Here is a 26743-nt window from a genome sequence, read left to right as displayed (position 1 = left end):
ATCGCAGCGTTTGCGATTAAAAAATCGTTTGATACATATGCCCCTAAGTGATCTATCTCAAGAATCAATTATTTTTTTCATAAATCAGTCAACTTGACAAATAAGTTTGCAATTACTACCTTCTAGGGTCTTGTTAGGTTTTAGCAAAATATGGTTTGAATCACTAGTTTGTGAAATGATAGGAGCATAGGCAAGGTAGCAGTTGACACAATGTGTGTACTTCTTACAACTTTGCCTGTGAAGCAAATTTTTCCACGCAAAAAATATTTTATGCCACTATTTTCTAACAAAACGTTTTTGTGGGAAAATCTTAATTTTAAAAGGTCTTGTGTGTTTTTTCTCCAGCAAAATACTTCCCACCCACTTTTGTCTTTTTTTTTAAGCTAGTTCATCATCCGAAGGAAGTCAAAGTTTCACCACTTCATCAGTGGCTAGAATGAATGTATCAAAATGTACTGATTCTCCCTAATTGTAAGGAGATAGTCGTTCTGTATTCGATTTTAGAACATTAGAAGGTTGAGAGCTCCATTGAAGACAGTGGAGCGGCTCTGGGCTTATAATGGCTGATAGAAGCCTCTTGCTCCAACATTCCAATGTTTGTCTTTCTTTTATTTTAGAACATTAGAAGGTTGAGAGCTCCATTGAAGACAGTGAAGCGGCTCTGGGCTGATAATGGCTGATAGAAGCCTCCTGCTCCAACATTCCAATGTTGGTCTTTCTTTTATTTTAGAACATTAGAAGGTTGAGCGTTCCATTGAAGACAGTGGAGCGGCTCTGGGCTGATAATGGCTGATAGAAGCCCCCTGCTCCAACATTCCAATGTTTGTCTTTCTTTTATTTTAGAACATTTCGCCGTCAGTGGGTGGAATGTTCTGCCTCAGTTTATACCAGTTGTTAAAGGCCTTCTCCCTGGTTATAGGTCCTCGCAAGTGGCTTTGGACTATAACTCGAGTTCCAGGCCTTTAAAAGCCGGTATAGCCCATGGCAGCGGACTATAAAGCTATAATGGTATATCCAATTGGCAACTACAATCTGAATCACAAATGGGCCGTGCACTGTGTCATATAACGAAGGCAGTGCGTAATATGTATGAATCAACGCAAGACTGTGTGCGTGCGCAACCTAAATCACGTGTACATCTCTCTCCTTTGTTATCACCACTAGACATATATGTAGCTGTAAGTTGTTTTATTGTATGATGCCAAAGGTTTTCAAGATCCGTATAGCGCCTTCTGCTGATATGGGCCTGGACAAGCCGCTACAGGGAAGTCTGAGCAGCAGCAGTGCCTGCTTGGGTCTGCTAGGGAAGCCTTCTCACCATGTAGGGGGTCAGCTCCCTCCTTGCGGTCAGTGCACAGGGAGGGTCTCTACAAGGCCTGCCAGTTCTTTCTGTTTATGGTTTCCTGCTGAGGAGGTAGAATGTTCTTCAGACATCGTCACCCTTCTCGGTTTTATGCCAGTATTTTGTAAGTGGAAACAGCTGTGCGCCAACAGTTACTGCTCGCAAGTCTGAGGCTGGTTCCCCTTTCACTTTCTTATTATTTTTCAGTTGCTACATTTTTTAACTTTCTAACTTTATTCTTTTCTATTGGACTTTCTTTTTCATGTCTTTTTTAGGCCTTTCCTTATTTCCAGAGTTCCATATTATTCCTTCTCTTGTCTCTCCTTCCTTTCATATTTTTGCTTTGCTCCATAACTTATTTTATGTCCCATATCTTTTCTTTGATTAATTAATTTATTTTCCCTTTTATTTATTTCCTTAATATCCTTCATTCGTTCCATAGTTTCCATTCATTCATTCACTATCTTTAGTTTTTCCTTATATAGCTTTCTTTTCTTCTATATTTCTCGATGCTTTCCTTTTGTTCTTTCATGTAAAATAGTTCCTACCTTTCATATCTTTCTGTACGTTTTCTTCAATCTATATCTATCTTTTAGGGGATATTTTACCTACATCTGATGTTTATTCTTTTCTATATATTTCTATCATCTCTTTCTTCCATTCACAGATTTAAATATCATTCATTCTTTTCATATGTTTTTTTTATTTCCATATTTTTCTTTTATTTACTCCGTGCCTTTTCTTCATTCACTATTTAACATCTGTTAAATGTTTAATTTATTTCCCATCTTTTTTTAAACTCCCATCTCAATATCTAACATTCTTTCAGTATAATTTGTTTGATAACTTTCCTTTATTCGTTACTTTCAGTTTTTTTTCCATTTATTCCCTTTGTTTAATACCTTTCCTTTCATTAAATATCCTACATATGTTTAATATGTATATAATTTGTTTCATAACTTTCCTTCCATTCACATCTTTCAATATCTTTCATGTTTTCCCTATCTTTTATTATCTCCATACCTTTCCTCTTTTCATATTATTCTATGTTTTTGCTTCATTCTGTGTCATTGCTTTCTTTGATTCCTTGCTTTCATTTGTATTGTTGTAATTCCATGCCTTTTGCCTCCTCTCACCAGACTACCTTTATTCCAATATCAAGCCATTCTTCATTTTTTTTTATTGTTCTAGGTCTGTATCTTCCTCCATCTGCCTGTATTCTTCCATCTTTACCTCTGCATAGTTTCTTCCGTATTTTTCTTCTTTCAGTGTCCTCTCCTTTACCTGCTTAGATCTCTCCATGTGCACGTAGGTTTGTGAATCAATTGCTAAATCAACTAGACTACGGTCATGAACAAAAGAAAATAATTCACCCCAATGCACATACTTGTCTTGAACTGTTCAATATTGTTCTAAATGGTGACGAAAAATCCTGTAATTACATTAAATTGCTCTCTGATCCAGCTAGCTCGGTTTACAGGCAGGTGTTGATATATTAGACGGATTAGTAAGAACTTGATATGTGTATTTCATACCTTATCCATTTAAGCATAAGAGATGTAACACAGGGTAATACTAAATATAGGACTATCTAGAGGATTGCATACTTTCTTACTGATCCAATGAATATATATTTTTTTTGTTTTTTGTTCCAGCCTGACAACTCTGATTAGTTTTTGTTTTTCTCAGCGTCACATTAGATGTCCTGATGATGACCCAAAAATATGTGAGCCACAAGGGTTGAAACACTATCAACAACCCAACGTGGATTAAAGAGACTGACACATTTTTCCAGTAATCTGAATTGTGGATCCTGCTCTTATCTTCTTTATTTTATCCTCAACGCTTGTCTATGTGTCTTCACGGAGATACGACTGTTTCTCATCTTCCACTGTGCCTCACCGTCACTGCACCCTGCAACAATCAGTAAAAACCGACCCAATATAGCTATCATCATGGTCTAAGTAGCTTCCGTTATTTACAATCTCTCCCTATCCAGGTTATTATAATACATCAGTTGATCTTTTTTATTTTTTTACTTTCTTTAGGTAAACCATCAATTACGTTTACAAAATAGTTTACGTTTTTTGTAATACATCTATGAATTATTTTGAATAAACCATTGTTATTATGTAACAAATATTTCTTGTTTTGTTTTTCAGGTGTCGGCTCGCTTGTGTCCATCTGACGCTCTAGCTGATGCCTACTTGTGAAGCCTGGTGTCCATCTACCAGCACCTGGACCTGCTAAAGAAGTCACTCTCTGGGGAATAATCAGTGTAAAATACACCAGGTAAGCTAGTCTCACCAGAAACGAATGAGATTAAACCATCAGGTGGGCCCAGTTTAACCAGGCCACAACGGTGATGTATGAGATTAAACTAACAGGTGGGAAATGTAAACCGGACCACACCGGTGATGTTGAGATTAAACTAACAGGTGGGAAATGTAAACCAGACCACACCAATTAAACTAGCAGGTGGGCCAAGGTAAACTAGGCCATAGTGGTGATGTATGAGATTAAACAAGTCGGTGGGCTAGGTGAACCAGACCACACCTGGTGATGTATGAGATTAAACTAGCTCATGGACCAAGGTAAACCAGACCACACCAGTGAGATATGAGATTAAACTAGCAGGTGGGCTAGAGTAAACCAGACCACCCCGGTGATGCATGAGATTAAACTAGCAGGTGAGCTATGGTAAACTAGACCACACCGGTGAGGTATGAGATTAAACTAACAGGTGGGCCAAGGTAAACTAGGCCATAGTGGTGATGTATGAGATTAAAGAAGTCGGTCGGCTAGGTGAACCAGACCACACCCGGTGATGTATGAGATTAAACTAGCTCATGGACCAAGGTAAACCAGACCACACCAGTGAGATATGAGATTAAACTAGCAGGTGGGCTAGAGTAAACCAGACCACCCCGGTGATGTATGAGATTAAACTAGCAGGTGGGCCAAGGTAAACTAGGCCATAGTGGTGATGTATGAGATTAAACAAGTCGGTGGGCTTGGTGAACCAGATCCCACCTGGTGACGTATGAGATTAAACTAGCAGGTGGGTTTAGGTAAACCATACCACACCGGTGATGTATGAGATTAAAATAGCAGATGGGCTAAAGTGAACCAGACCACACCGTTGATATGAGATTAAACTAGCTGGTGGGCTAAGGTAAACCAGACCACACCGGCGATGTATGAGATTAAACTAGCATGTGGGCTAAAGTAAACCAGACCACACCAGTGAGATATGAGATTTAACTAGCAGGTGGGCTAAAGAAAAACAGACCACACCAGTGAGATATGAGATTAAACTAGCAGGTGGGCTAAAGTAAACCAGACCACACTGGTGATGTATGAGATTAAACTAGCTCATGGACCAAGGTAAACCAGATCACACCGGTGATATATGAGATTAAACTAGCTGGTGGGCTAAGGTAAACCAGACCACACTGGTAAAATATGAGATTAAACTAGCAGGTGGGCTAAAGTAAAACAGACCACACTTGTGATGTATGAGATTAAACTAGCAGGTGGGCTAAGGTAAACCATACCACACCGGCGATGTATGACTTTAAACTAGCATGTGGGCAACGTTAAACCAAACCACACCGGTGATGTATGAGATTAAACTAGCAGGTGGGCTAAGGTAAACCAGACCACACCAGTGATGTATGAGATTAAACTAGCAGGTGGTCTAAAGTAAAACAGACCACACCGGTGATGTATGAGATTAAACTAGCAGGTGGGCTAAGGTAAACCAGACCACACTGGTGATGTATGAGATTAAACTAGCAGGTGGGCTAAGGTAAACCAGACCACACCGGCGATGTATGACTTTAAACTAGCATGTGGGCAACGTTAAACCAAACCACACCGGTGATGTATGAGATTAAACTAGCAGGTGGGCTAAGGTAAACCAGACCACACCAGTGATGTATGAGATTAAACTAGCAGGTGGTCTAAAGTAAAACAGACCACACCGGTGATGTATGAGATTAAACTAGCAGGTGGGCTAAGGTAAACCAGACCACACTGGTGATGTATGAGATTAAACTAGCAGGTGGGCTAAGGTAAACCAGACCACACCGGTGATATATGAGATTAAACTAGCAGGTGTAGGCTAAGGTAAACCAGGCCATAGTAGTAATATATGAGGTTAAACTAGCTGGTGGGCTAAGGTAAACCAGACCACACCGGTGATGTATGAGATTAAACTAACAGGTGGGCCGAGGTAAACCAGACCACACCGGTGATGTATGAGATTAAACCAGCATGTGTGCCAAGGTAAAGCAATCCACGGATGTGGGAGATGACGTAAGCAGGCTTCCGCCAATAACCTCTTCATGTCCTGAGCCAATGATTGAATGAAATAGTGTGGGTATCATCTGCAACCGGACATCTCACAGGTTGAGAGAAATGTCATTTAGTGGGTCCAGATTTGATCAACCCCCCCGGCCCCCAAGTCGTGATTCCATCTTTATCAAATTCCTGAAAGTGTGTATCTCTGAGCCCAGCCCCTTGGGGAGTGGGCACCCTGGACCACCCTCTGGGTTCATGTCTGTGAATCATGGGTGCACCATGCAGCTGGAGTGTGAGAAAGAGCTTTGCCAAAAGTAACGTGGAGTGCAACGTCACTCTGTGCAATCCGCGGGGTCCGCGGGGGGCATGTACGTAGGAGCATGTGGTCTCCAGTCCTCTGAGCTCACGTGCCATTTGAAGTTCTAAAAGACCTCCGTAACGGGGCCTGAACTCAGAAGACTTCTTACCGTTATCATTAGCTGATGTTTGTAAGGGGCAGTGTCTGCCTATTGTGTGCCCTCTTGGTGCCAAGTGCTGTTGCGTGGAAAGGTACCCAAAAGTGAGCACTATGGTGCAGGGTCACCCTCTCGTCCACTGGTCCAAAGACTAACAAAAGAGAGATCAGCACTGGAGCTGAAGTAAAACAGCAAGTTTATTAATCACTCATGAGCGGGACCACGTCCACACAACACTCTCAAGTATTATAGGAGGAGGTACACTGAACTCACAAACCATCGTCCTTATATGCAGTTTTGTTGCAATGTAAGCATATGGACAGAAATGGAAAGAACAAGTTTAAAGACAGAGATAACTATCAGCAAACAAGGGCAGATGGATGACCACTTGGTCAGCAAATAGGGAGGGGGAGCAGGAATGCTTATGGCAGCAGTAAACGATCAATAGATAGCCTCTAAGAGCAGGTGCACCGGCAGCTACAAACCCCCCAGCACGTACATTGCTGAGCCATGTCGAAAGAGGTCAACTAAAGTTGATGACACAAGCAGGGTGAAAAGGCAAACAGCAGAGGACGAAAGAATTACAAAGGAAACTAAATTGAAGCCACAGCCATAATGGCTGTTGCTTATGCTAATGTACCATATTACACGTTTCCACAGTTGGAGGAGAGTCCTGGCAGGATGAGGTGTCCCTGACCATGTGTAGACCTGGTGCCCATGCTCCAGTGTCCCAGTAGAGTCCTAACATGTGTCCCTGCCTCCGTCAGGGTCTCATTCCGCATGCCCAGTGCTTATGTTACCGGTTTTATCGACCCCCTTGAGGGCAAATAGTGCAGCCATAACTGTGCGGCCATTAAAAATCAAATGAGCCATTGAAGTTATTGTGCTAGCAGCAGAGACCCGTGAGCCAATGCCCCAACGGCAGGTGCTAATGGCAAAGCCCCAAGTGCCAGTGCCCCAAGGGCAGGTGCCAGTGGCAATGCCCCAAGTGAGAGTGCCCCAAGGGCAGGTGCCAGTACCCCAAGTGTGAGTGTCCCAAGGGCAGGTGCCAGTGGCAATGCCCCAAGTGCCAGTGCGGTTGTATGCCACAAGGATTGGTGCCAATCACAACCCCCTAGTGCCAACAGCAATGCCCCAAGTGCAGGTGCGGTCGTAATGCCCCAAGTGCCAGTGCAGTTGCAAGGACCCGAGTGCCAGTTCAGTTATAATGCCTCGAGAATCCTTGCCAGTAGCAATGCCCCAAGTGCCGGCAGAAATGCCCCAAGTGCCAACAGAAATGCCCCAAATGCCTGCAGAAATGCCCCAAAGAGCCCATGGCGATGCCTCAAATCCGTGTGTGTTTAATCATTCGACAATACACCCTTTGCCAGGCACCATTGGCCCAACACACAGTGGGATATTACTAATGCCCTCAACAGGTGACGGGCAGAATCCTGCCACTATACGGTTTTGGCACCAGTGACAATCTGAAGTCACTTAATTCAGGAATCAAACCTTCGCCATTCCACCATTAATGAGATGTCAAACACAGTCCAGGGCGAGCATTATTGGCCCCAGCACTGGTAGCACAGGACATTAATGAAGCTTCAAGGTGCTCCGCCAACGTGGTAGGACCGAGTGGTGCCCGTCATCCCACAAACACTCCTTAGAAAGAAGCGTGAAACCACCTGCAAGATGGCGCAGAGAGCGAGCGAAGTGTACCAATCAAGGGGGTCAGTGGAGAAGGGGACAGCATTCATGCTGTGTAGTGAGAAAGCTCCTGGAAGCAGCTGGAAGGGCCTTTCTAAGCACTAGCATTACATCTGCATAGGCTGACACCAATCATGGCCTCACAGAAAGAGGGAAACCAATCAGGGCAAAGGAACCAGAACAAGCCAGTAGACTGGAGTGGCATGTACGTATTGAAAGTGGGCACCCCTGGCAGTCACGCAACAGGAACTCTCACAGCAACGTGAGATCATGGCTAGATGCCGACAAAGAGCTTGTTGCATTGTCAATGCATTTACATAGTGCCATACAGCACTGACGAGGTGCTGAAGTGCATTTGCGGCTGGGTAGCGCACTAATCTGTCAGAGTACGTGGTGGGAGAGTATGTGTCTGTCATGTGGCCTACGTGGGAAGTATTTTGATGTCATAGTTGGGGACCAGAGTTGAGCCTTCATCCACTTGTTGTTGCTACACATTGGTGAGTAAAGAAGCGAGTTTATGTGAGTTCTTTTGTTTCGAAATCTGCGCAGATCCCTTTGGAGGACTGTTTGGTGACGTCCAATCGGCCACTGCTGTTATCTTGTCAGTCATGTAAAGCTTAAACCTGAGGCCTCACTCCAGGGCTTGATTTGAGCCGGTGGTTTCCAGTGCTCAGCACTTAATTGTCAATACCAGCACCATTACACTCTGCCACATGGTGGCGCTGTTTGTCTTATTTCGAGATCAGCACATCTCCCGTTGTTTATTCATTCAATACAGATTAACAATGACTACTATCTGCTGCCGAAGCCATTCTTATAGCTTTCGGGACCTGGAATAGTGTGAATTGTCACACTTGTTGGAGTGTGGTGGTTAGTAGTTGTGTTCTTACTGTCATTAGCAGTGGCAGTGGGTGGCGTGAGGGATGTTGTTCTTGGGTGCATGGATGGACAGGGCCTGTCGTCTTGTTGTTTTTTTCTTTTTTACACTTCTCAGTCTGACGGTGTCCTGGCGGCGGGCGTGCCGAGAGCCGCCAGGGCTGGTGAGCCTGTCTCCAAGGAAAAAGGGGGTGCTGGTTGTAATGGCTCTGTAAATCAAGTGGCTGGTTGTAATTTTTTTGTAAATAATGCGGCTGGTTTAAAGGTGTAGCCTGGGGGCAAAGGGAACCGGTGGCGTTCCATCAGGACGGATTGCTCTACATCCTTTATCTGGTATTCACACCAGGGAGAAATGGTGACATTTTTACAGAATATCTGTCTTCGTTTGTTTGTAAAACTGAACTTTTTCGGTATTTACTGTCGCTTGTTTACTGCATACCCTGGTCGAATTCTTTTCGTTATTGTTGTAAAGTGCACGGCTTGTATTTCATGGGAATATTTTATATTCTCACGGCCCACGGGCTGTCTTGGGAGTGCTCTGCCTTCCTTGCTTTATGGGAAAGAAGGGACCGGTGGGGGCGCGGTACAGGCGGGTCTGGAGAGAGGGACTATTTTTGTTCCCGGGCTGAATGGGTTCCTTTCAGGCCCGGACTGGCAGTAGCGGGCACCGGGCAATCCCCCGGTACGCCGCACGGGTGGGGGCTGGTTTTGGGCCCCTGGGGGCCGTTTTTGTTACAGGGCCGTTTTTGCAGCATATCGGCCCTGTAACAAAAACGGCCGAAAACCGGCCCTGGCAAAGAGCTCGGCGGCACCCCCAAGCCCCGGGGGCCGCCCGAGCACTTGCCAGGGCCGGTTTTGGTTCCCAGTCCAGCCCTGGTTCCTTTGGGGGTGGCTTTGACCAGTAACGAATCCTCCAATTTCCTAGCTCCAGTTTCCAGCTGAGCTTTAAATGTTATGTTATGTTAGGTAGTTTTGTAAAGCCCTCGCTTGCCCGAAAGGGCGTCATGGCGCATTTTTCATTTGATGGGTGATTCTGCCTTTGACCCTCGGTTTGTGAGTGACCCTGGTGGTCAAGCTGGGCGTGTTTTTAAGGGTTCACCAATGTACCACTCCAGTGGGTGGATAGTCTCAGAGGTGTGGGTGGCTTAGAATGTCTCCTTTTAGGCACCACCCTCTCACCATGGCAAACCCATACAAACACGTACAATGTGATGGCTGCTGTAGGCCTCCTGCCTCAACACGCTGCCCGGCTCTCTGCCCCCCTTAACACCAGGTGCATAACTGGGCTCCAGCTTTACCCCGGCGCACAAGCTGTTGCTCGCGGTCTGTAAACCGCGGGCCAGAGGCTGTTCAACGACTTGGGACAGGGTCAGAATGTAAGCGACCATCTACCTGGGGTTGGTCTTTGCTGCGAATGGCTCTTGGTCTGCACATGTGGTGTTCTGTAAGAAGAAGTTCTCAAAGGCCACCAATTCAATCCTTGCCCTCCCCCGGCCAAAGAGGACAGCGGCCATTTTAGCGATATTAAAACTTTTTGAATCCCAGTGCGTATCTACAGCTGCCTATCGCGCAGAGGTTTGGGCATCGCAAAAGGCTACAGTATCCAGCGTGAGGAAAACAGATTTTGTCAGAAACTATTGGGTGTACCGATCTCCACCTCTCACTACGTTTGCCATAGTGAGTTGAAACGACACTACATTGAGGCTTTTATAAAGGCTCGCCCGGCTCTATTTTGGCTAGCTATATGGAAAAATCCAGCAATCCCTTACAAGAGAGATAATAGGAGACTGCCTCACTTGTGAGAAGGGGGTGGATATCCGTGGCCTGCCGCGGTGAGCCAGAGTCTAAGTAGTGTCAATCATATCCGGCTCTTATCAAGACCAAACGAGACTGATACCGTACACAAAAAAGCCCTTAGGACGGCATTATACACACTGTATGGCAAGGTCAGACTGGATAGAGAGTCGAGGAAACCAACTGCTGCAAACGTTATGACCATCGAGCACACCTCCTTCTTGCCGCCTAGTTATCTCACAAAACCTATATGTCATTGGGAGAGGGGACTCCTTTTCTGTTTAAGGGCTGGCACTGTAACATTTCTGCTATGCTTTCCCCTTGGGTACAATGCTACCCTATACTCCTGGCCATGTCTGTGTAACGGTCAGAGTGGTCAAACAATTTTACATTTGTATTCTTCTGAAAGTTTTATATAAAATACGCGAAATGGCTTTTAATACCGTTTTTTAAAAATAAAAACCTTCCCTATTCATTTAGAAGATGCATATAGGAACATACTTAAACTGGAAGATGTTGAATTCGTTTCTCGAGTAGGCACTTTTTTGAGAACTGCTGCACAAGCTCGCAAAACGATGTGCAACTTATGAAGAGTTTGGTTTTTGTTCTGGGTTTTAAATGACCCTCATGAAACGCGTGGGCTCCTTTTAGAAACGTGCTGTGTGCGTTTTTAACATACTCTGCACTTGTGATTAATGTTTATTAAAACTGTTTTATTCTGAATATGAAGTTGTACCTTTTTAATGTGGTTGTGCTTTTACGGGTACGCTCTTATCCAATTAAAGTCATTTTGAACTTAACTGCTTATGCAGCGCTTAATGCCAGCTCGTCCTTAGGGCTTCCAGTGCTTGCAGATATCGGAAGTGAGGGACAAAAATAGCTCATTTGACCAGGATCAGACAGCGTTGTCACATTAAGAAGCCAAGACTTACCTCCAGCTTCCACCCTAAATCCAATCTGCAATTGAGTCACCAGAGAACGCCCCTCTCCTTGATGTATAAATAGATGTTGGGTATCTTGAGGGAATGAAGGAGGGCGTGGTCTGACATCATCTACTTGCGCATGAGGTAGAGCTCATTCTGTGAGGCCCTCTTTGGTCTGCGCCTTTCGTATCCCTGCTCAATGATTGTAGTAAAATACTTTGCCAGTACACAGTGCTTAATTTGAGCCAGTGGCTTCCGGTGCTTGGCAGCAGCACTAAATTCTCAACACTGGTACTTATGACAGCCTTCCACGCGGTGGTGCTGTCTGTTAACTTTCAAGATGAACACACTAACCGTTATTTCTTCATTCAAAATAAATTAGAAGTGACCTTTAGCTGTGCCCAAGCCATTCTTATAGCTTTGGGGGCCTGGAATAGTTTGAAATGACTCACTGGTAGGTGTGTGATGGTTAGTACCAGTAGTTGTGGTGCTGTCTTCGGCGGCGCTGGAAGGGGCAATGGGTGGTGCAGGTTACAGTGTCCTCCTGACAAGGGCCCTGGCACCTATTTGCTTACAAATTAAGCACTGAATTCACTCCACAACTAGAATCTTGCCGTGTCTTTTCGCACACCAAATGTTCCACCTAAGCAGCCCATTGGACCAGGCGCCGGGACACGGCATGAAAAGTAAGCAATGTTCGTGAAGACCCCCGCTCATATTTCAGATCAGAAATACGGCCCTGCCTCCTCACTTACATCATGTACCGAGCGTTGGGAGGCAGCCGTGTGCCTGGCCCTTTAAGAGCAGGAGGGGGTTGGTGGGCTGCCAAGGAGCACGGAGTCATCCCTTTTACCCAGAAGTGCCATGAGGATTTCATTGGAGCCCACACCCTGAATTTCCACACTCCTCATCAAGGAAAAGGCCACGTTAAACACTGGCAGGCGTGCAGCTCCGCCCTATAGCGCCTGGGGCCCGACGGGAGGGGCGGTAGCGCATTCTTAGGAATGACATCTCAATTAACAAGTCCGCTGCTTTCCAATCACCAGTGATACGCATGGCAAGTCCTGGCCCATGTTGTCAACTTGTGTAGCGCCACATCGCCATTAGAACGCTTCAAAGCGCTGCAGGGATTATTAGAAGAGAGGCCGATGGGAAAGAACAACAGAGGAGTGAGGGAAGGATGATGCTACGCTATGTTGGTTGCTTGTCCAACTCTTATAGCGCCTAAGGTTTCATCCCATAAAATGCGGCTCCGCGACCGTCGCCCAGAGACATCTTAAGGATTTTGGGGGCCCTGGGCCAAACAAATTTTGGGGGCCCCTGTCCAGAACAGATTTGAGTTTATGATCCAATTTCAATCAATCCATCATGGCATTTGTAAAGCGCGCTAATTACCCATGAGGGTCTCAAGGCGCTGGGGGGGGGGGGGGGTGCGGAATGCTGCTACTGCTCGAAAAGCCAGGTCTTGAGGCGTCTTCTGAAAGTCAGTAGGTCTTGGGTCTGCCGTAGGTGGGTGGGGAGGGTGTTCCATGTCTTGGTGGCGAGGTGGGAGAACGATCTGCCGCCGGAGGTCGCTCTTCGGATGCGGGGGACTGTGGCGAGGGCTCAGTCGGCAGAACGGAGCTGGCTGGTGGGGGGTGCAGAAGCTGAGTCGTTTGTTGAGGTATGCTGGTCCGGTGTTGTGGAGAGCCTTGTGTGCGTGGGTTAGGTGCTTGAAGGTTATCTTCTTGTTGACGGGGAGCCAGTGCAGGTCTCTCAGGTGGGGTGTGATGTGGCTGCGGCGAGGGGTGTCGAGGATCAGGCGTGCTGAGGCGTTCTGGATGCGTTGAAGCCATTTCAGGAGTTTGGATGAGGCTCCTGCGTAGAGTGCGTTTCCGTAGTCCAGTCTGCTGCTGACGAGGGCCTGGGTGACCGTTCTTCTCGTGTCGGTGGGGATCCACTTATAGATCCTGCGGAGCATGCGGACGGTGTTGAAGCAGGAGGAAGAGACGGCGTTGACCTGCTTCATCATGGAGAGGGTGGTGTTGAGGATGACCCCTAGGTTGCGTGCGTGGTCAGTGGGTGTAGGAACCGTTCCCAGTGCGGTCGGCCACCAGGAGTCGTCCCAGGCCGACGGGGTGGATCCGAGGATGTGGACCTCCGTCTTGTCCGAGTTCAGCTTCAGTCGGCTGTTCCTCATCCATTCGGCGACGCCCTTCATTCCTTCGTGGAGGTTGGTTTTGGCAGTGTGGGGGTCCTTGGTGAGGGAGAGGACCAGCTGGGTGTCATTGGCGTAAGAGATGATGTTGAGGTCGTGCAGTCGGGCGACGTGGGCGAGCGGTGCCATGCAGACGTTGAACAGCGTTGGGCTGAGGGATGAGCCCTGGGGTACGCCGCAGATTATCTCGGTGGCTTCGGAGCGGAAGGGGGGGAGGCGGATGCTCTGTATTCTGCCGGAGAGGAAGGAGGTGGTCCAGTCCAGGGCCTTCTCTTGGATCCTGGCATCGTGGATGCGTGTGCGTAGTGTGCGGTGGCAGACCGTGTCGAAGGTGGCTGATAGATCCAGGAGCATCAGGGCTGCGGTTTCTCCGTTGTCTAGCATGGTCCTGCTGTCATCGGTGATGGCGATGAGGGCAGTCTCGGTGCTGTGGTTGCTGCGGAACCCGGACTGGGACGGGTCCAGGATGCTGTTCTCCTCGAGGTAGCTGGTCAGTTGTTTGTTGACGGTCTTCTTGATGACCTTTGCCGGGAACGGGAGCAGGGAGATGGGCCGGAAGTTCTTGAGGTCCTTGGGGTCCGCCTTGGGTTTCTTGAGTAAGGCGTTGATCTCGGCGTGCTTCCAGCTCTCCGGGAAGGTTGCTGTCTCGAAGGAGATGTTGATGGCTTTCCGGAGATGGGGTGCGATGGTGGTGCTGGCTTTGTTGAAGATGTGGTGTGGGCATGGGTCTGACGGGGATCCGGAGTGGATGGTGTTCATGATCTTGATGATGTCGTCATCGTTATTGTTGGTCCAGGAGAGTAGGCAGTTGGTGCGAATGGTGGTTGTGGGGGCGGAGGTCTCAGTGGTTGTCGGGGCGGTCGTGGCGTTGAAGCTGTCGTGGATGTCTGCGATCTTGCGATGGATCTCCTACAGCCCCTCCTCTACTTAAAGTAGCCCTTGCCTACTGGAAGCTCTCCTTACAATACACTAAGACAGTTACCCCATACTCAAATAACATACCAGTTTTAGGTATACCGATCGCTACGGGACTGATAACTACACGACGTATACAACAGTGGACGCAGGAGGGGGTGGAAACAATAGGTAGTCTAGTCACAGACGGAGTGCTGGTGGACCATAACAACTTCGCCCAGATCCAGGGTGTCCCTCAGACACTGCTCCTACTGCATGCCACAATCACACACTATGTTAAAAAACAGTGGTCCCCTACGGGTGTAGAACCCCCGAAGCACGAATTAGTACATGCAGTGTATTTAATGGGAAGAGGACGCCACTTGGTCCGATGGCTCTACAGAGGCATCCGGGCTCACGCAGGAATCTCACTTGATCCCCTGCGAGCGAAATGGGAGCGAGACATCGGGTGGAGCCTCACGGATAAGGAATGTGGAGTCGCTTTAGAGTACCCCAAGAAAGTGTCCAGAAATGCAAGATTCCAGTACATCCAATACATGGTTCTACACAGGGCATATCTAACACCTCATAGATTTAACTGCATGTACACAGGCGCCCAGCTCAATTGCCCTAGGTGCGGGATGGCAGAGGCGGTCTTACCCCACATGCTATGGAACTGTCCACAGTTAGGGAGATTCTGGGCACAGATAAGAGAAGCAATAACAGACACAACAGGCACATCGGTATGGAACGCAGCCGAAAGATGCCTTCTGGGAGTACACCCCTGTCCCAAAAAACAGAAAACTCAATATAAGTTTGCCGACCTTGCCATGCTGTTGGCAAAGCGCGCTATTACCATGAGATGGAAGTCCGCCTTCCCTCCCCGACTACACATGTGGCACGCGGAGATGGTCCGATGGGGTGTGGCAGAGAGCGCCACTCTGCGGCATGAGGAACAGAGAGGACAGCGCAAAATACCCATCTCCATGGAATGGGACTGCGTGTTAGAATCAATTAAGGCAGTGGATATATCGGAACTGGCTGGTCCTCGGACAGGGTAGAGTGTACCCAAAACACACGCATAGAAAGGAATACTTTCCAAACATTATATCTACGCTCCAGGTCACTTGGGGGCATATTATCAAGCACGGTGTTACAATTATCGCCGCTTTAGCGGCAGTAAATTGCCGCTAAAGGCGGCGATAATGGGCTTGATAATATGCCGCAGAGAATTCCAATAGAAGCCCAGGTTGACACCAGAACATGGGCTTCTATGGGAATTCTCAGAGGCATATTATCAAGCCCATTATTGCCGCTTTAGTGGCAGTTTTCTGCCGCTAGAGCAGCGATAATTTTAACACCGTTTCTTGATAATATGCCCCTTGGTTTGTTATGAGTAGTATTGTAACGATATTTCACTGTTGGAGCACTGTGCGAATAGTTGAATGGTAACATGTATTCGGTGGGCCTACCGATAGGGTGGTGGGAGGGAGGGACGGTTAAGTTAAATTAAGATTGATCATTACACTGTAAGCATAGACCACTTTCTTACTATGGAATCGGATTGAGCATTCAGCTTATAGAGATAAACAACAATGTATATACAGAGTATAACTGTCCAGATGGACTTGCAACGATGACAACATTTTCGCAATGCTTCGGTTGTATAGATATGCATGATCAGAATGTCCCAAGAATGGCTCTAAAAGTATACATTTATGAATATATATAATGGTACATTGTAAGAAACTCAACATAAATGTGTTTAAAAAAAAAGTCTGTGATAAATTCTCACTCATCACCCACATTAAAAATAACTTAACAGAAAATAGTATTTAAAACAATCTGTTCAAGGATTATGCAAGGTCATTGAGGCAGGGTTATCTGCAGAACAGAGCTGCCTGTATCGGGGGCCCCCTGAAAGGCTGGGGCCCTGGGCCAGAGCCCACTTTGCCCATGCCTTAAAACGTCTCTGCCGTCGCCACGATCGGGAGTGTGCACTTGGAGCGCTTCAAACACAGAGTGGACAATCTCCTTTCACGGTGCCAGGGTTAATTTCACACCTCTGCTGGTCTCTTTCAGCCTAACGGAAGGCAGCTGTGGATAAGGATGTGGCTAACGGCCAGAGCTGCCGACTTTGAAGCTGTGGATACCAGGTTCGAGCCTCGGTGATGGCTCAACATCCTGTGATTCTGGGCAAATCACTTAATGTCCCCGCGCCTACCAAAAATGAATGTGTCCTTGTGTCACGCAAATGTTGCTCATGTAAAGCGCTCCAATCCCTTCGGATCGAGTTGGCGCTGTAAAACACTCCAAATAATTAAGCTGGTAATTGGTCAGTTACTGCACTCTGTTTACCTGCACAGACTGCTGGTGTTTATTAAAACCCTCTTCCTGGCCATCAAAATTCAACAAAATATTTGACCGGAGGGGGCGCGGGCGCGACACGACAGCGCCGGAGCCGCGAGTCCAGGCCTACGGGACGACGGAGACCCCTTTTGAGGGTAGCCGTCCTCAGTCAATCCAGATCTTGCAGGGCCTGTGCCCCCCATCACATCCTCTATAACCAGTTATGTATAGTATTTTCCTTGCAGAGGAGCTGTGAGGGCGTCAGGGGCCTCTTGCAGTAGGGGACGCGGCTGAGCCGGTCACTTTCACAAAGCGCCAAGATGCTACACCGCCTGTTCGCATGCTGGTTAGCAGCGTGCACTAGCGTATGGTCCGGTACGGCCTACCGCCCCCTCCCTTCTATTGTGACAGACACCAATACAATCAATTTTGTTTGGAATAGGGGGTCGTTGACCCCCGATCGTATTTATTAACAAACACACATATTTGTACACAAATATATAATTACGCAGAAATGACATGGTAAGACAGGATTCGGTACATCTGATTCATTCCTAGCTTTAACCAAGTTCTAATACATAAAGTTCCTATCCTAGTCTAAACATATTGCTGATGACATTTCTGCGTATTCCTATTGGGCCTACGGCAAGGTCAACACGCTGGCCCCTCCCCCTTTAATCCAAATTGTCCCGCGCACCCTAACCAGAGTGCGCATGCGCAGGAGGTCCAGCTGACCCGGAAGTGGTTCTCTCCATATTTGTCCCGCGCCCCCCAACCAGGGTGCGCATGCGCAGGGGGCCCAGCTGACCCGGAAGTAGTTCCTTCCAGGCAACCCCCATGCGTTCTTTAAGACTTACTCCATAAAGGGGCCATGCAGACAGCGCAGCTTACTTACGCCCGCGTGCGGGGTGGCCAACCAGCCAATGGAAAGCGTAACCCCCGTTTGTCCCCGCACCATTGCAATCAACCGGTTGTAACTGCCCCTGGAGTCAGGTGAGAGCCACATGTCCCTCCCCTCTGGGCGCCCCATTTAATAAGGCGCCCCAAAAGATTAGTCAATTTAGTCTGTCCAACCGATGACCTTACTGCCTGACCAGAAATACCGCCTAAAACACGACAAAAAGGCATTTCCATACAAATTGTCTTCGTAATTGACATCCTGTAGAAAAAACACACTAACATATTTCACTTCAACCAACATCTATCTCAGGGATGGTGGGTGGGGAAAAAGGTTAAAGGTCCTCCCGAGGGAGGAGGCACACGCGACGGGTGTGCTGCCGAGGGGAGCGGAGAGCAAAGAGACTGCTCTTCGCGCTCCCCCCGGCTTTATGCTACCGGACATCCACCAGCTGGAACTGGTTCTGGCTGAGTGAATCACCCGCGCCCCGGAAGTGATCCGATCACTTCCGGGGCGCGGTGGAGTCTTCCATGACCCGGAAGCGATCCGATCGCTTCCGGGGCACGGCCCCCAGCCAACGCGTGGGCCACCGGCACGGGAAAGATACGGGGGCACGGCCGACCACCATAATGGCGGCGGGGCCGATGCTGGCCCCGCCTTCCTCATTTGCTCCTGCTATATAATGCTTAGACGCTACACAGCCCGCATGCATGTAGGCCACAGCTTGCAGTAGTGGTTAGTTAGCGTGCTACTACAGTGCACGAATGTGTCCACTCTGTTCATTAGCTTGCATTAGGAGCAGTGAGTGCTGTGTATATATAGTGCTGAGAAGCTACAATCAGGCTTGGATCCGTGCACTTCATCACTTTGCAGTAGAAGGCAGGGTGGCAGCGAGTGCTGTATGTAGCGCTGAGACGCATAGCTCCTGCGGACAGCCGTGAGCTGTGCATATGATTTTGTGTGTTGAGTGAGTTATGTACCAGTGATCTGAATAACTGAAGTAGGGTGGGCGCTGCCGGAGCAGGAAGCAGCCCTCTCCCACGCAGGCGGGTGAGGGGACAGTCCCCTTCCCCCGGCTCTCCGGTCCTTAGGACTCGGACCCTCCCCCCCCCCCCCCCCCTCCCCTGGTTGGCTCCCAGCCCTGCCCCCATCCAAACCCTCAAATCAATACACGACGACCAGAGCTGTGGGTAGAAGAGGCCATGTTTCTTACAAACCATCACACAAACATAACAATATAGAATTAATACAATTCGATACAATATGGATTTATCGAATTCAATTGTTAAGCAATGTTTACATTTAAGTAGATCATAAAATCATAATCCATCAGCAAGTCTGACAGAACTCAATTTATATACCAGAAGAATGTCTATTGCTCCAGCACTAAGGGGTCTTCTGGCTCGCGTCCCCCAACCAACTAAGAACCACACAAGGCGCAACCCACCTGCGTCCTTGAGAGGTGAGCCCCTGCCATCTGTTCCTTGTCCACCACCTAAGGGGTCCACCCCTCCACCACCGTGCTGCCCATCGGTGCTCATAGGGAATAACCAGGGGGGATGCCCTAGTTTATAAACTGGCGCCCTTGTCCCCAGCCGGTGTTTGCATTCTCTCTGGGGTGAGCTTATCGTCTCTCCCCCTCAGTGCTGGCCAGGGCCGGCTTTAGTGCTGGTGGCACCCTGTGCGACAATGTTTGTTAGCGCCCCCCCCCCCCCCAATGACCACCTCCACCACGGATTCTCTCACTAGCACCCTTTAACAGTGACCAAGTCACCATAACCACACTCTCTCAGATGCATTGAATTAGTTATATAGCGCCACTCATACCAGTGTAGGGTGTCGGAGAACTTTGCATCACACACACATTACACAGAGAATCATAAATCAGTGTATAGGAAATGTTACATAAGCCAAATGACTAAAAGTGTAGGAGTCGCATGTCACCCATACTGGTAGGCAGTATAGTTTAAGAGTGCTTGGTGTGGAGAAGCACAAACTCAGAGTCGAAAAAGAAACAGCAGAGTTGGGAGTTTTCTTTAAAAATAAGAATCGATTTCTAGCCAAATTAACCCTTTTTGCAACATTAATCAATGTTCTAATAATGTATACTTTGCAGTGTGTATACAGTTCTAGGATGAAAGTTAATAGCTCACTATTCTATATTAGGACTTTAAGTTATAAAGTGCAAGTGACAAAAGGATGTCTCTTTTAAAAGCAGTAACCTGCTGATCTGTTTACATCATACACACTCTGTAATCTACTTGGTACACGTTCTTTGCAGCAGGCATATTAACCCTCTGCACTAACTTCGCGTAAGTCAAAACCTCAACTATACAAAACGCTGATCTCTCTCCAGGAAGATAATTAATCACACCAGTTATCTTGACATTTATGTGAGGCCTGGTAATTGTGGGGGGAGCAGGTGCTTCAAAAGCATAATAAACTTGCAAACACGGCGCCCCCAGGAAGCCAGCACCCGGTGCGTTGGCACCGGTCGCACCGCCCTAAAGCCGGCCCTGGTGCTGGCCTAGAGAGTATGCAGGCGGACTACCCTTAACAATGTAAGGCAATTTATGTGGCCTCCTTACCGCCTCTCTCCATTCAGCTTCCAACACCTTTCCAAGCTCTACCTCTAGGGATGGGTGGGTGGGAGATTCATGGAGTCCCCTGCATTCCGGGGCCGGCGCCATAAGGAAGAGAGGGTGAAGACCAGGGCAAGATGCCCTAAATAGGCCCACGCCCACTCCTCCCCCTCGCTGTTGCCCGCTCCTGCCGGAAGTGACGTCACGGCGTTGTCCCGGAAGTGATTCATGCTGTAGTCACGGCCAATCCTTCGAAGTGGAACCACGAGGGCGTGGCCGAGTTCCCAGGGGGCAGCGTCCTAATGGGGCGCTTCCTTATAGTTCGCGCTTTTCCATTCAGATCTGATATGCATTGACAGTCATTCTGAACTGGTTCTCATCGATGGTCAGTCATCCAGACCTGGAGCTCATTAACTGTCAGTCTGTCATTCAAGCCTGTTGCCCATCGACGTAGGCGCAACCCCTTGCTAAAGGCAGTGGCTCCTCCTCCCTCTCCTTTTTTTTTTTTAAACACGAAGGGTGTCTGTAAGAGGTGTAGCTATCTTCACGCCTTGCACGAATGCCACGGCATTACCTGTCGGGTCTATACCGGTCTATCTGTGCCATTCCTAATACATGTTAATTACTACCCAGAAGACTCGATTTTAACAACTGTAAAAAAATATATATTTTCAGATTTGGAGATAGGCAAACGCCCACAATTCCTAGCGGTGTCGGGAAAATGTTTCACTGAGTGTGAAAAAATTGTATAAGCTCAACACACTGGAATTTCAGGAGATGTGAATGCACGCTTACTAGGCCAGCAGAAATGCACGCTTACTAGGCCGGCAGATATGCACGCTTACTAGGCCAGCAGAAATGCACGTTTACTAGGCCGGCAGAAATGCACGCTTACTAGGCCGGCAGATATGCACGCTTACTAGGCCGGCAGATATGCACGCTTACTAGGCCAGCAGAAATGCACGTTTACTAGGCCGGCAGAAATGCACGCTTACTAGGCCGGCAGAAATGCACGCTTACTAGGCCGGCAGATATGCACGCTTACTAGGCCGGCAGATATGCACGCTTACTAGGCCGGCAGATATGCACGCTTACTAGGCCGGCAGAAATGCACGCTTACTAGGCCGGCAGAAATGCACGCTTACTAGGCCAGCAGAAATGCACGTTTACTAGGCCGGCAGAAATGCACGCTTACTAGGCCGGCAGATATGCACGCTTACTAGGCCAGCAGAAATGCACGTTTACTAGGCCGGCAGATATGCACGCTTACTAGGCCGGCAGATATGCACGCTTACCAGGCCGGCAGATATGCACGCTTACCAGGCCGGCAGAAATGCACGCTGACTAGGCCGGCAGAAATGCACGCTGACTAGGCCGGCAGAAATGCACGCTGACTAGGCCGGCAGAAATGCACGCTGACTAGGCCGGCAGAAATGCACACTTACTAGGCCGGCAGAAATGCACGCGAAGTAACTACGCCGGCAGAAATAACCGTGCACAGGTAGCCGATTACTCTCGGAAAGCTGCGACTGGTGCAGATCCGCTTAGCATGAAAAGGGTTTGTGTACTTTCGAAAGTCGTAAATGTACGACCCAATGTGGAGTTGTACATCAGCGGGTACAAATGTTCGATATGTTTTGCGCATCAGGACCTTTGTGAACAGCAAAATGTAATTCCGCCAACTCAGGCAAAATTTATAATTTCCACTTCTTAAATTGTCAGCATTATTTGTTTTACCTCGATTACGTGGAGCAATTCTGTTTTCGATGGAAATGTCTCGGATAATGGCGGTTTTGCAGAGCTTTATTTTAATAAAATAAGTTTACTTCTAGGAGTTTCACGAAGTGGGTCTGCAGGACATTCCCCCGGCACTCCAGGGAGCAGAATAGGCGGTAGTTGTCAGTAGAGCCGTCGGTCATGATTCTGACTGGGCAGTCGGGGCGGTGGGATACAATCTTAGACTGTGTACAAGTGGGGGTGACACAAATACATTTCACACACTAAACTTTACAGGCAAAGGGTGATTTAGTGATTGTGCCCAGCGGGCTGTGCTTACTTTTTAACAAAATAAGTGCAAGGGCCCACCTCAGATCACTGCAGCTTGCACCACGGATGGCCCCTGCCAGCGATGCCAATGATGGTAACAACACAACTACTAACCATCACAGTCCTACAAGTGTGACCATTCGGACTATTCCAGGCCCCAAATCCGTGAGAATGGCTTGGACAGAAGGTATTAGTAATTTTTTATGTATATTGAATGTATAAACGGTAGTATTCATACCCCTAACTTAATCAAACAGCGCCACCATGCGGCAGACTATCATAATGCAAGTGTCGAGCACCAGAAACCACCTGCTCAAATTAAGCACTGGGCCCATGATGCAGTGCCTTGCTCAGAGGCCGTGGTTCGAACCTGGATCCTCAGGTTCCAAGGTTGGCAGCTCTAACCACTAGGCCACATCTGCTCACAGAAGGCTTAACAATAAAAGTATATTTTTTCTAAAAATAGTAAGGATGTGTATAGATTGGCCTCTACTAAAAGGCCCTGGTTCTACCCACCCAGACTTCTTTGTATGGCCATCATAGAAGCATGTGTATTTCTATGTTGCATCTATAACACAACAAGGTGCTGGAAAATTCCAGTGGCCTAAAGGGTATGAGAGGTGGTAGTAAGTAGAGTATATCCTCCCTACAAGTAATTATATTCACAAAAAATACTCTAATGGACCTACAAAAAAAGAAGAAGGAGTCCGATAAACTGAGGGGAAGAGGAGATTGGAAGATTCTTAAATAAAGGTTGTACCTAACCCAACCATGATCGTGGGGGAGAAAAGTATTTCTTTAAGTTACCCTCACACACCCTAGTGGTGTCATGCTTCATCATCGGGTCACCCAGACCCCTAAAAGTCTGGGTGGGCTCAACCACAGTGTTGGGAGTTCCTTTAATATGTTAAAGACAGAGGGGGTTAACTAAATAAAATACCTCAGGCAGATCCCCAGTTTCCCTTTATTCTTGGGTCTGTCTGGGTCATTAAAATAGATAAAAATGGGTCTTTATAGGAGTGTTATGGTCCTAGGACCCTAATGCCGACATGTTTCAGTCCAAAACAGGGCCAAAAATGGTCCAGGACTTTCTTCAGGGCAAAGATGTAACTCCCCTATGTGAGTGAAATTACTGGGATGGGAAGTCCCTATCCTGTCAGTAAGGTGGGGGCAGAGTAGCTGCTCCTCGGGATATATCTTTGAGGTGGGTGTGTGTCAACTGCCAGGCTCCATCTGAAAAGAAAGATAGAGACAAACACCAAATAAAATATATCAGCGGCAGTATTTCTGCCGTGTTCACTTCCCCTTTGCGGTGTAGTGAAATCCGCAGGTGGACATGCATGGATTTGTGCGCATGCTTCTATTTAGAGGAGTGTCCTCTTGATGTGCCACTCAAAACCAACTCACTGTAACATATCATTGTATATGTGACAGGCATTCTGTGGTAGTGGCGATTTTATTCGCATCCTAGCGTTATCAGCGTGATGTCTGATCTTAAAAATAGCGTGCACCATGTGTATCCAGTCTCTATTGCACTATGTAGCGTAACCATACTGATCTTCTAATTTCAGAAAACCTTTCTAAGAGTATAAAAGAAGTAATGATAAATACAAAGGCAGGTACAAGACACTCACTCATACACAATCTATAGTTCTACATTACCCAATGGGGAGGTTGACTGTTTCTCACAGAACCAAAATGACAAAGAGGGCGGTCCTGGGGGTAATTGTGAAGAGAATATTTCTATGTTGCCCCTTAGACTCGGAGGAGAGGGACAGAAATAACCCCAAGTATGCACGGAGAGGGTGATTTACTATTTTAACTCCAGTCCTCGAATATTTGAGGAAAGCGCTGTTCTGTGAGGCAAAACAGGCTGGGCTAACAGGGAGGTTAAACATACCAGCATGTCAGTGTGCATGTGTGATTTGCTTTTGCATGCCCACCAGAAACTGCAGGGCATTGGCAGATAGGGTGCTTGAACAGACCGAATGCCCTTCAAGATGGCTCAGCGAGTTGAATGCTTCCTCCAGAGTCGTGCTGATCTGCAGGTCATGGGTGCAAATGAGGGTGCATCATTCAGAAACTCTGTCCATCACCACCCCCTTTTTCCCAAATCCATGGGTGCAAATGCGACAGGGCAAACTTTGCTTTTCATAGACCTGTAAATCTAGCAACATAGCATTTGGCAAACTATCACTTGTTGTTTACAGCTCTTAGAAACAGCAGCAGGGTGGTATTAAGCGCTATGCAGTGCTTGTAAGAGAGGTTTTCAGCCCTCTTTCCCAACCGAATGGGTGGGAAAGAGGGCTGAAAACTTCACTTAAAAGGCCTCTCCACCCATGAGGATAAACAAGGCTACCGAGGCTTTCCCTGTCTTTCAGCGGTTATTAAAATCCGAGAAACGTGTTTTGGGATTACTTTTTTTTCAAAATGCTGCTCTGGGATCGGTTGAAGGAATGCTTTGAGGGGTTTAAACCAAAAAAAACCTGTGCGGAGCTGCGTGAGCTGGGAAGAGTCTCTTCGTGATAATTCTCAGGAAGGCAGGATGCTGCCCTCACCCCTGCAGCGGGAGCGTCTAAGGCTCCTGCTTTGAACTATATCTGAAGAATATTTAATAAAACATCGAGCACCGATCTTTGGTCACGTTTCAGTCTTCATCCACCTTCCCATCGTTAGTACCCGGGTGCGATGTCCTTGTCCACCAATCATAGCCAAGGACATGCACAGATCAGAAGTGACATCTCTGCCAGTAACCAATGGCATCTAGAGGCTGAGGGACCAGAATGTTATCACTGACCAATGACGTAGCCATTGTAGGCCTAGATTGTTAGCATTAACCAATGGCATGCAGAGGCTAGATACAAAGGTTTGCAGCAGAAACCAATGAGCTATAGATGCTGAGAACCCTGATTGTTAGCATTAACCAATGAATGGCATGCAGAGGCTGGATACCAAGGTTTGTAGCAGAAGCCAATACGATATAGAGGCTGAGGACCCTGATTGTTATTAATAACCAAAGGTGTGCAGAGGCTAGATACCAAAATTTGTAGCAAAAACCTATGAGCTATAGAGGACGAGTTTCAAGATTGTTCGCATCAACCAATGGCATTCAGAGCCTGATACAAAGATTTGTTGCAGAAACCAATGAGATATAGAGGCTGAAAACATTGATTGTTAGCGTCAACCAATGGCATGCAGAGGCTGGATACCAAGAATTGTAGCAGAAAACAATGGGAATATAGACTGGGGAACACGATTAGTAGCATTAACCAATGGCGTGTTGAGGCTGGATGCCAACAATTTGTAGCATAAACCAATGGGATATAGCGGCTGAGGACCGCGATTGTTATTGTTAAAACCAATGTCATGCAGAGGATGGACACCAAGGTTTGTAGCAGAAACCAATGGGATATAGAGGCTGAGGACCCGGATTGTTAGCATTAACCAATAGCATGCAAAGGCTGGATACCAAGGTTTGTAGCAGAAACCAATGAAATAAAGAGGCTGTGGACCATAATTCTTAACATTAACCAATGGCATGCAGAGGCTGCATACCAAGATTTGTAGCTGAAACTAATGAGTTATAGAGGCTGGGGGACGCGATTCTTATTAACCAATGGCATGTAAAGGATTGTTATTATTAACCAATGGCATGCAGAGGCTAGGTACCAAGGTTTGATGCAGAAACCAATGGGATATAGAGGCTAGGGACCCTGATTGTTAGCATCAGCCAAAGACATGCAGAGGCTGGATACCAATATTTGTAGCAAAAACCAATGGGATATAGAAGTTAAGGTCCTGGATTGTTATTATTAACCAATGGCGTGCAAAGGCTGGATATCGAGGTTAGTAGTAGAAACCAATGGGATATTGAGGCTGAGGACTCTGATTGTTAGCAGTAGCCTAGGGATGGAAAGAATCGGAAACCTGATTGTTTAGGGTAAACAGTCGGATGTGGAGGCCTGGGACCCGAGTGCTACCTGTAACAAATGTCCTATAGATGCTGAGGGCACGAAAGGGAGTCAGGCAGAACATCTGATTCATCTGTATTCAGTAACACATAGAGGTGGACCTGTTAACACAGGTGGGAACAGTGCAAGCTTCATTCACACACATACACACACAGGTACAGCACAGGGTGAAGCAGCAGCGTAAGCTTCCCTTACACACACACACACACACACACGCAGGTGTAGCACTGTGTGAAAGCAGTGTAAGCAACAGAACAGGAAAGCACAGGTGGCCACAGCAGTGTAAGCTTCTCTCCCACCGAACAGGAGCAGCAAAGGCAGCCACAGTGCAAGCTTCATTCACATCCACAGAACAGGCACATCACAGTTGGCCACAGCAGTGTAAGCTACACACCCACAGAGCAGGTGCAGCAAAGGCACCA

At 47.4% G+C, this 26743-nt stretch overlaps 1 protein-coding gene across 4 annotated transcripts in view; it reads left to right on the top strand.

Annotated features, from left to right (window-relative positions):
- TSPAN18 (tetraspanin 18) overlaps nucleotides 1-26743 on the top strand; it is a 334803-nt gene that overhangs the window by 215481 nt on the left and 92579 nt on the right. For all 4 annotated transcript variants that reach the window (XM_085643447.1, XM_085643448.1, XM_085643449.1 and 1 more), the window contains one exon: nucleotides 3505-3634. The gene's annotated coding sequence lies outside the window, so the exon portion shown is untranslated. The remainder of the gene's footprint in view (nucleotides 1-3504; nucleotides 3635-26743) is intronic.

Source organism: Triturus cristatus, chromosome 3_1, assembly GCF_964204655.1.
Source record: "Triturus cristatus chromosome 3_1, aTriCri1.1, whole genome shotgun sequence".
Lineage (NCBI taxonomy): Eukaryota > Metazoa > Chordata > Amphibia > Caudata > Salamandridae > Triturus > Triturus cristatus.
Note: the sequence above shows the minus strand (reverse complement) of the source record. Positions and strands in the feature narration are given on the sequence as shown.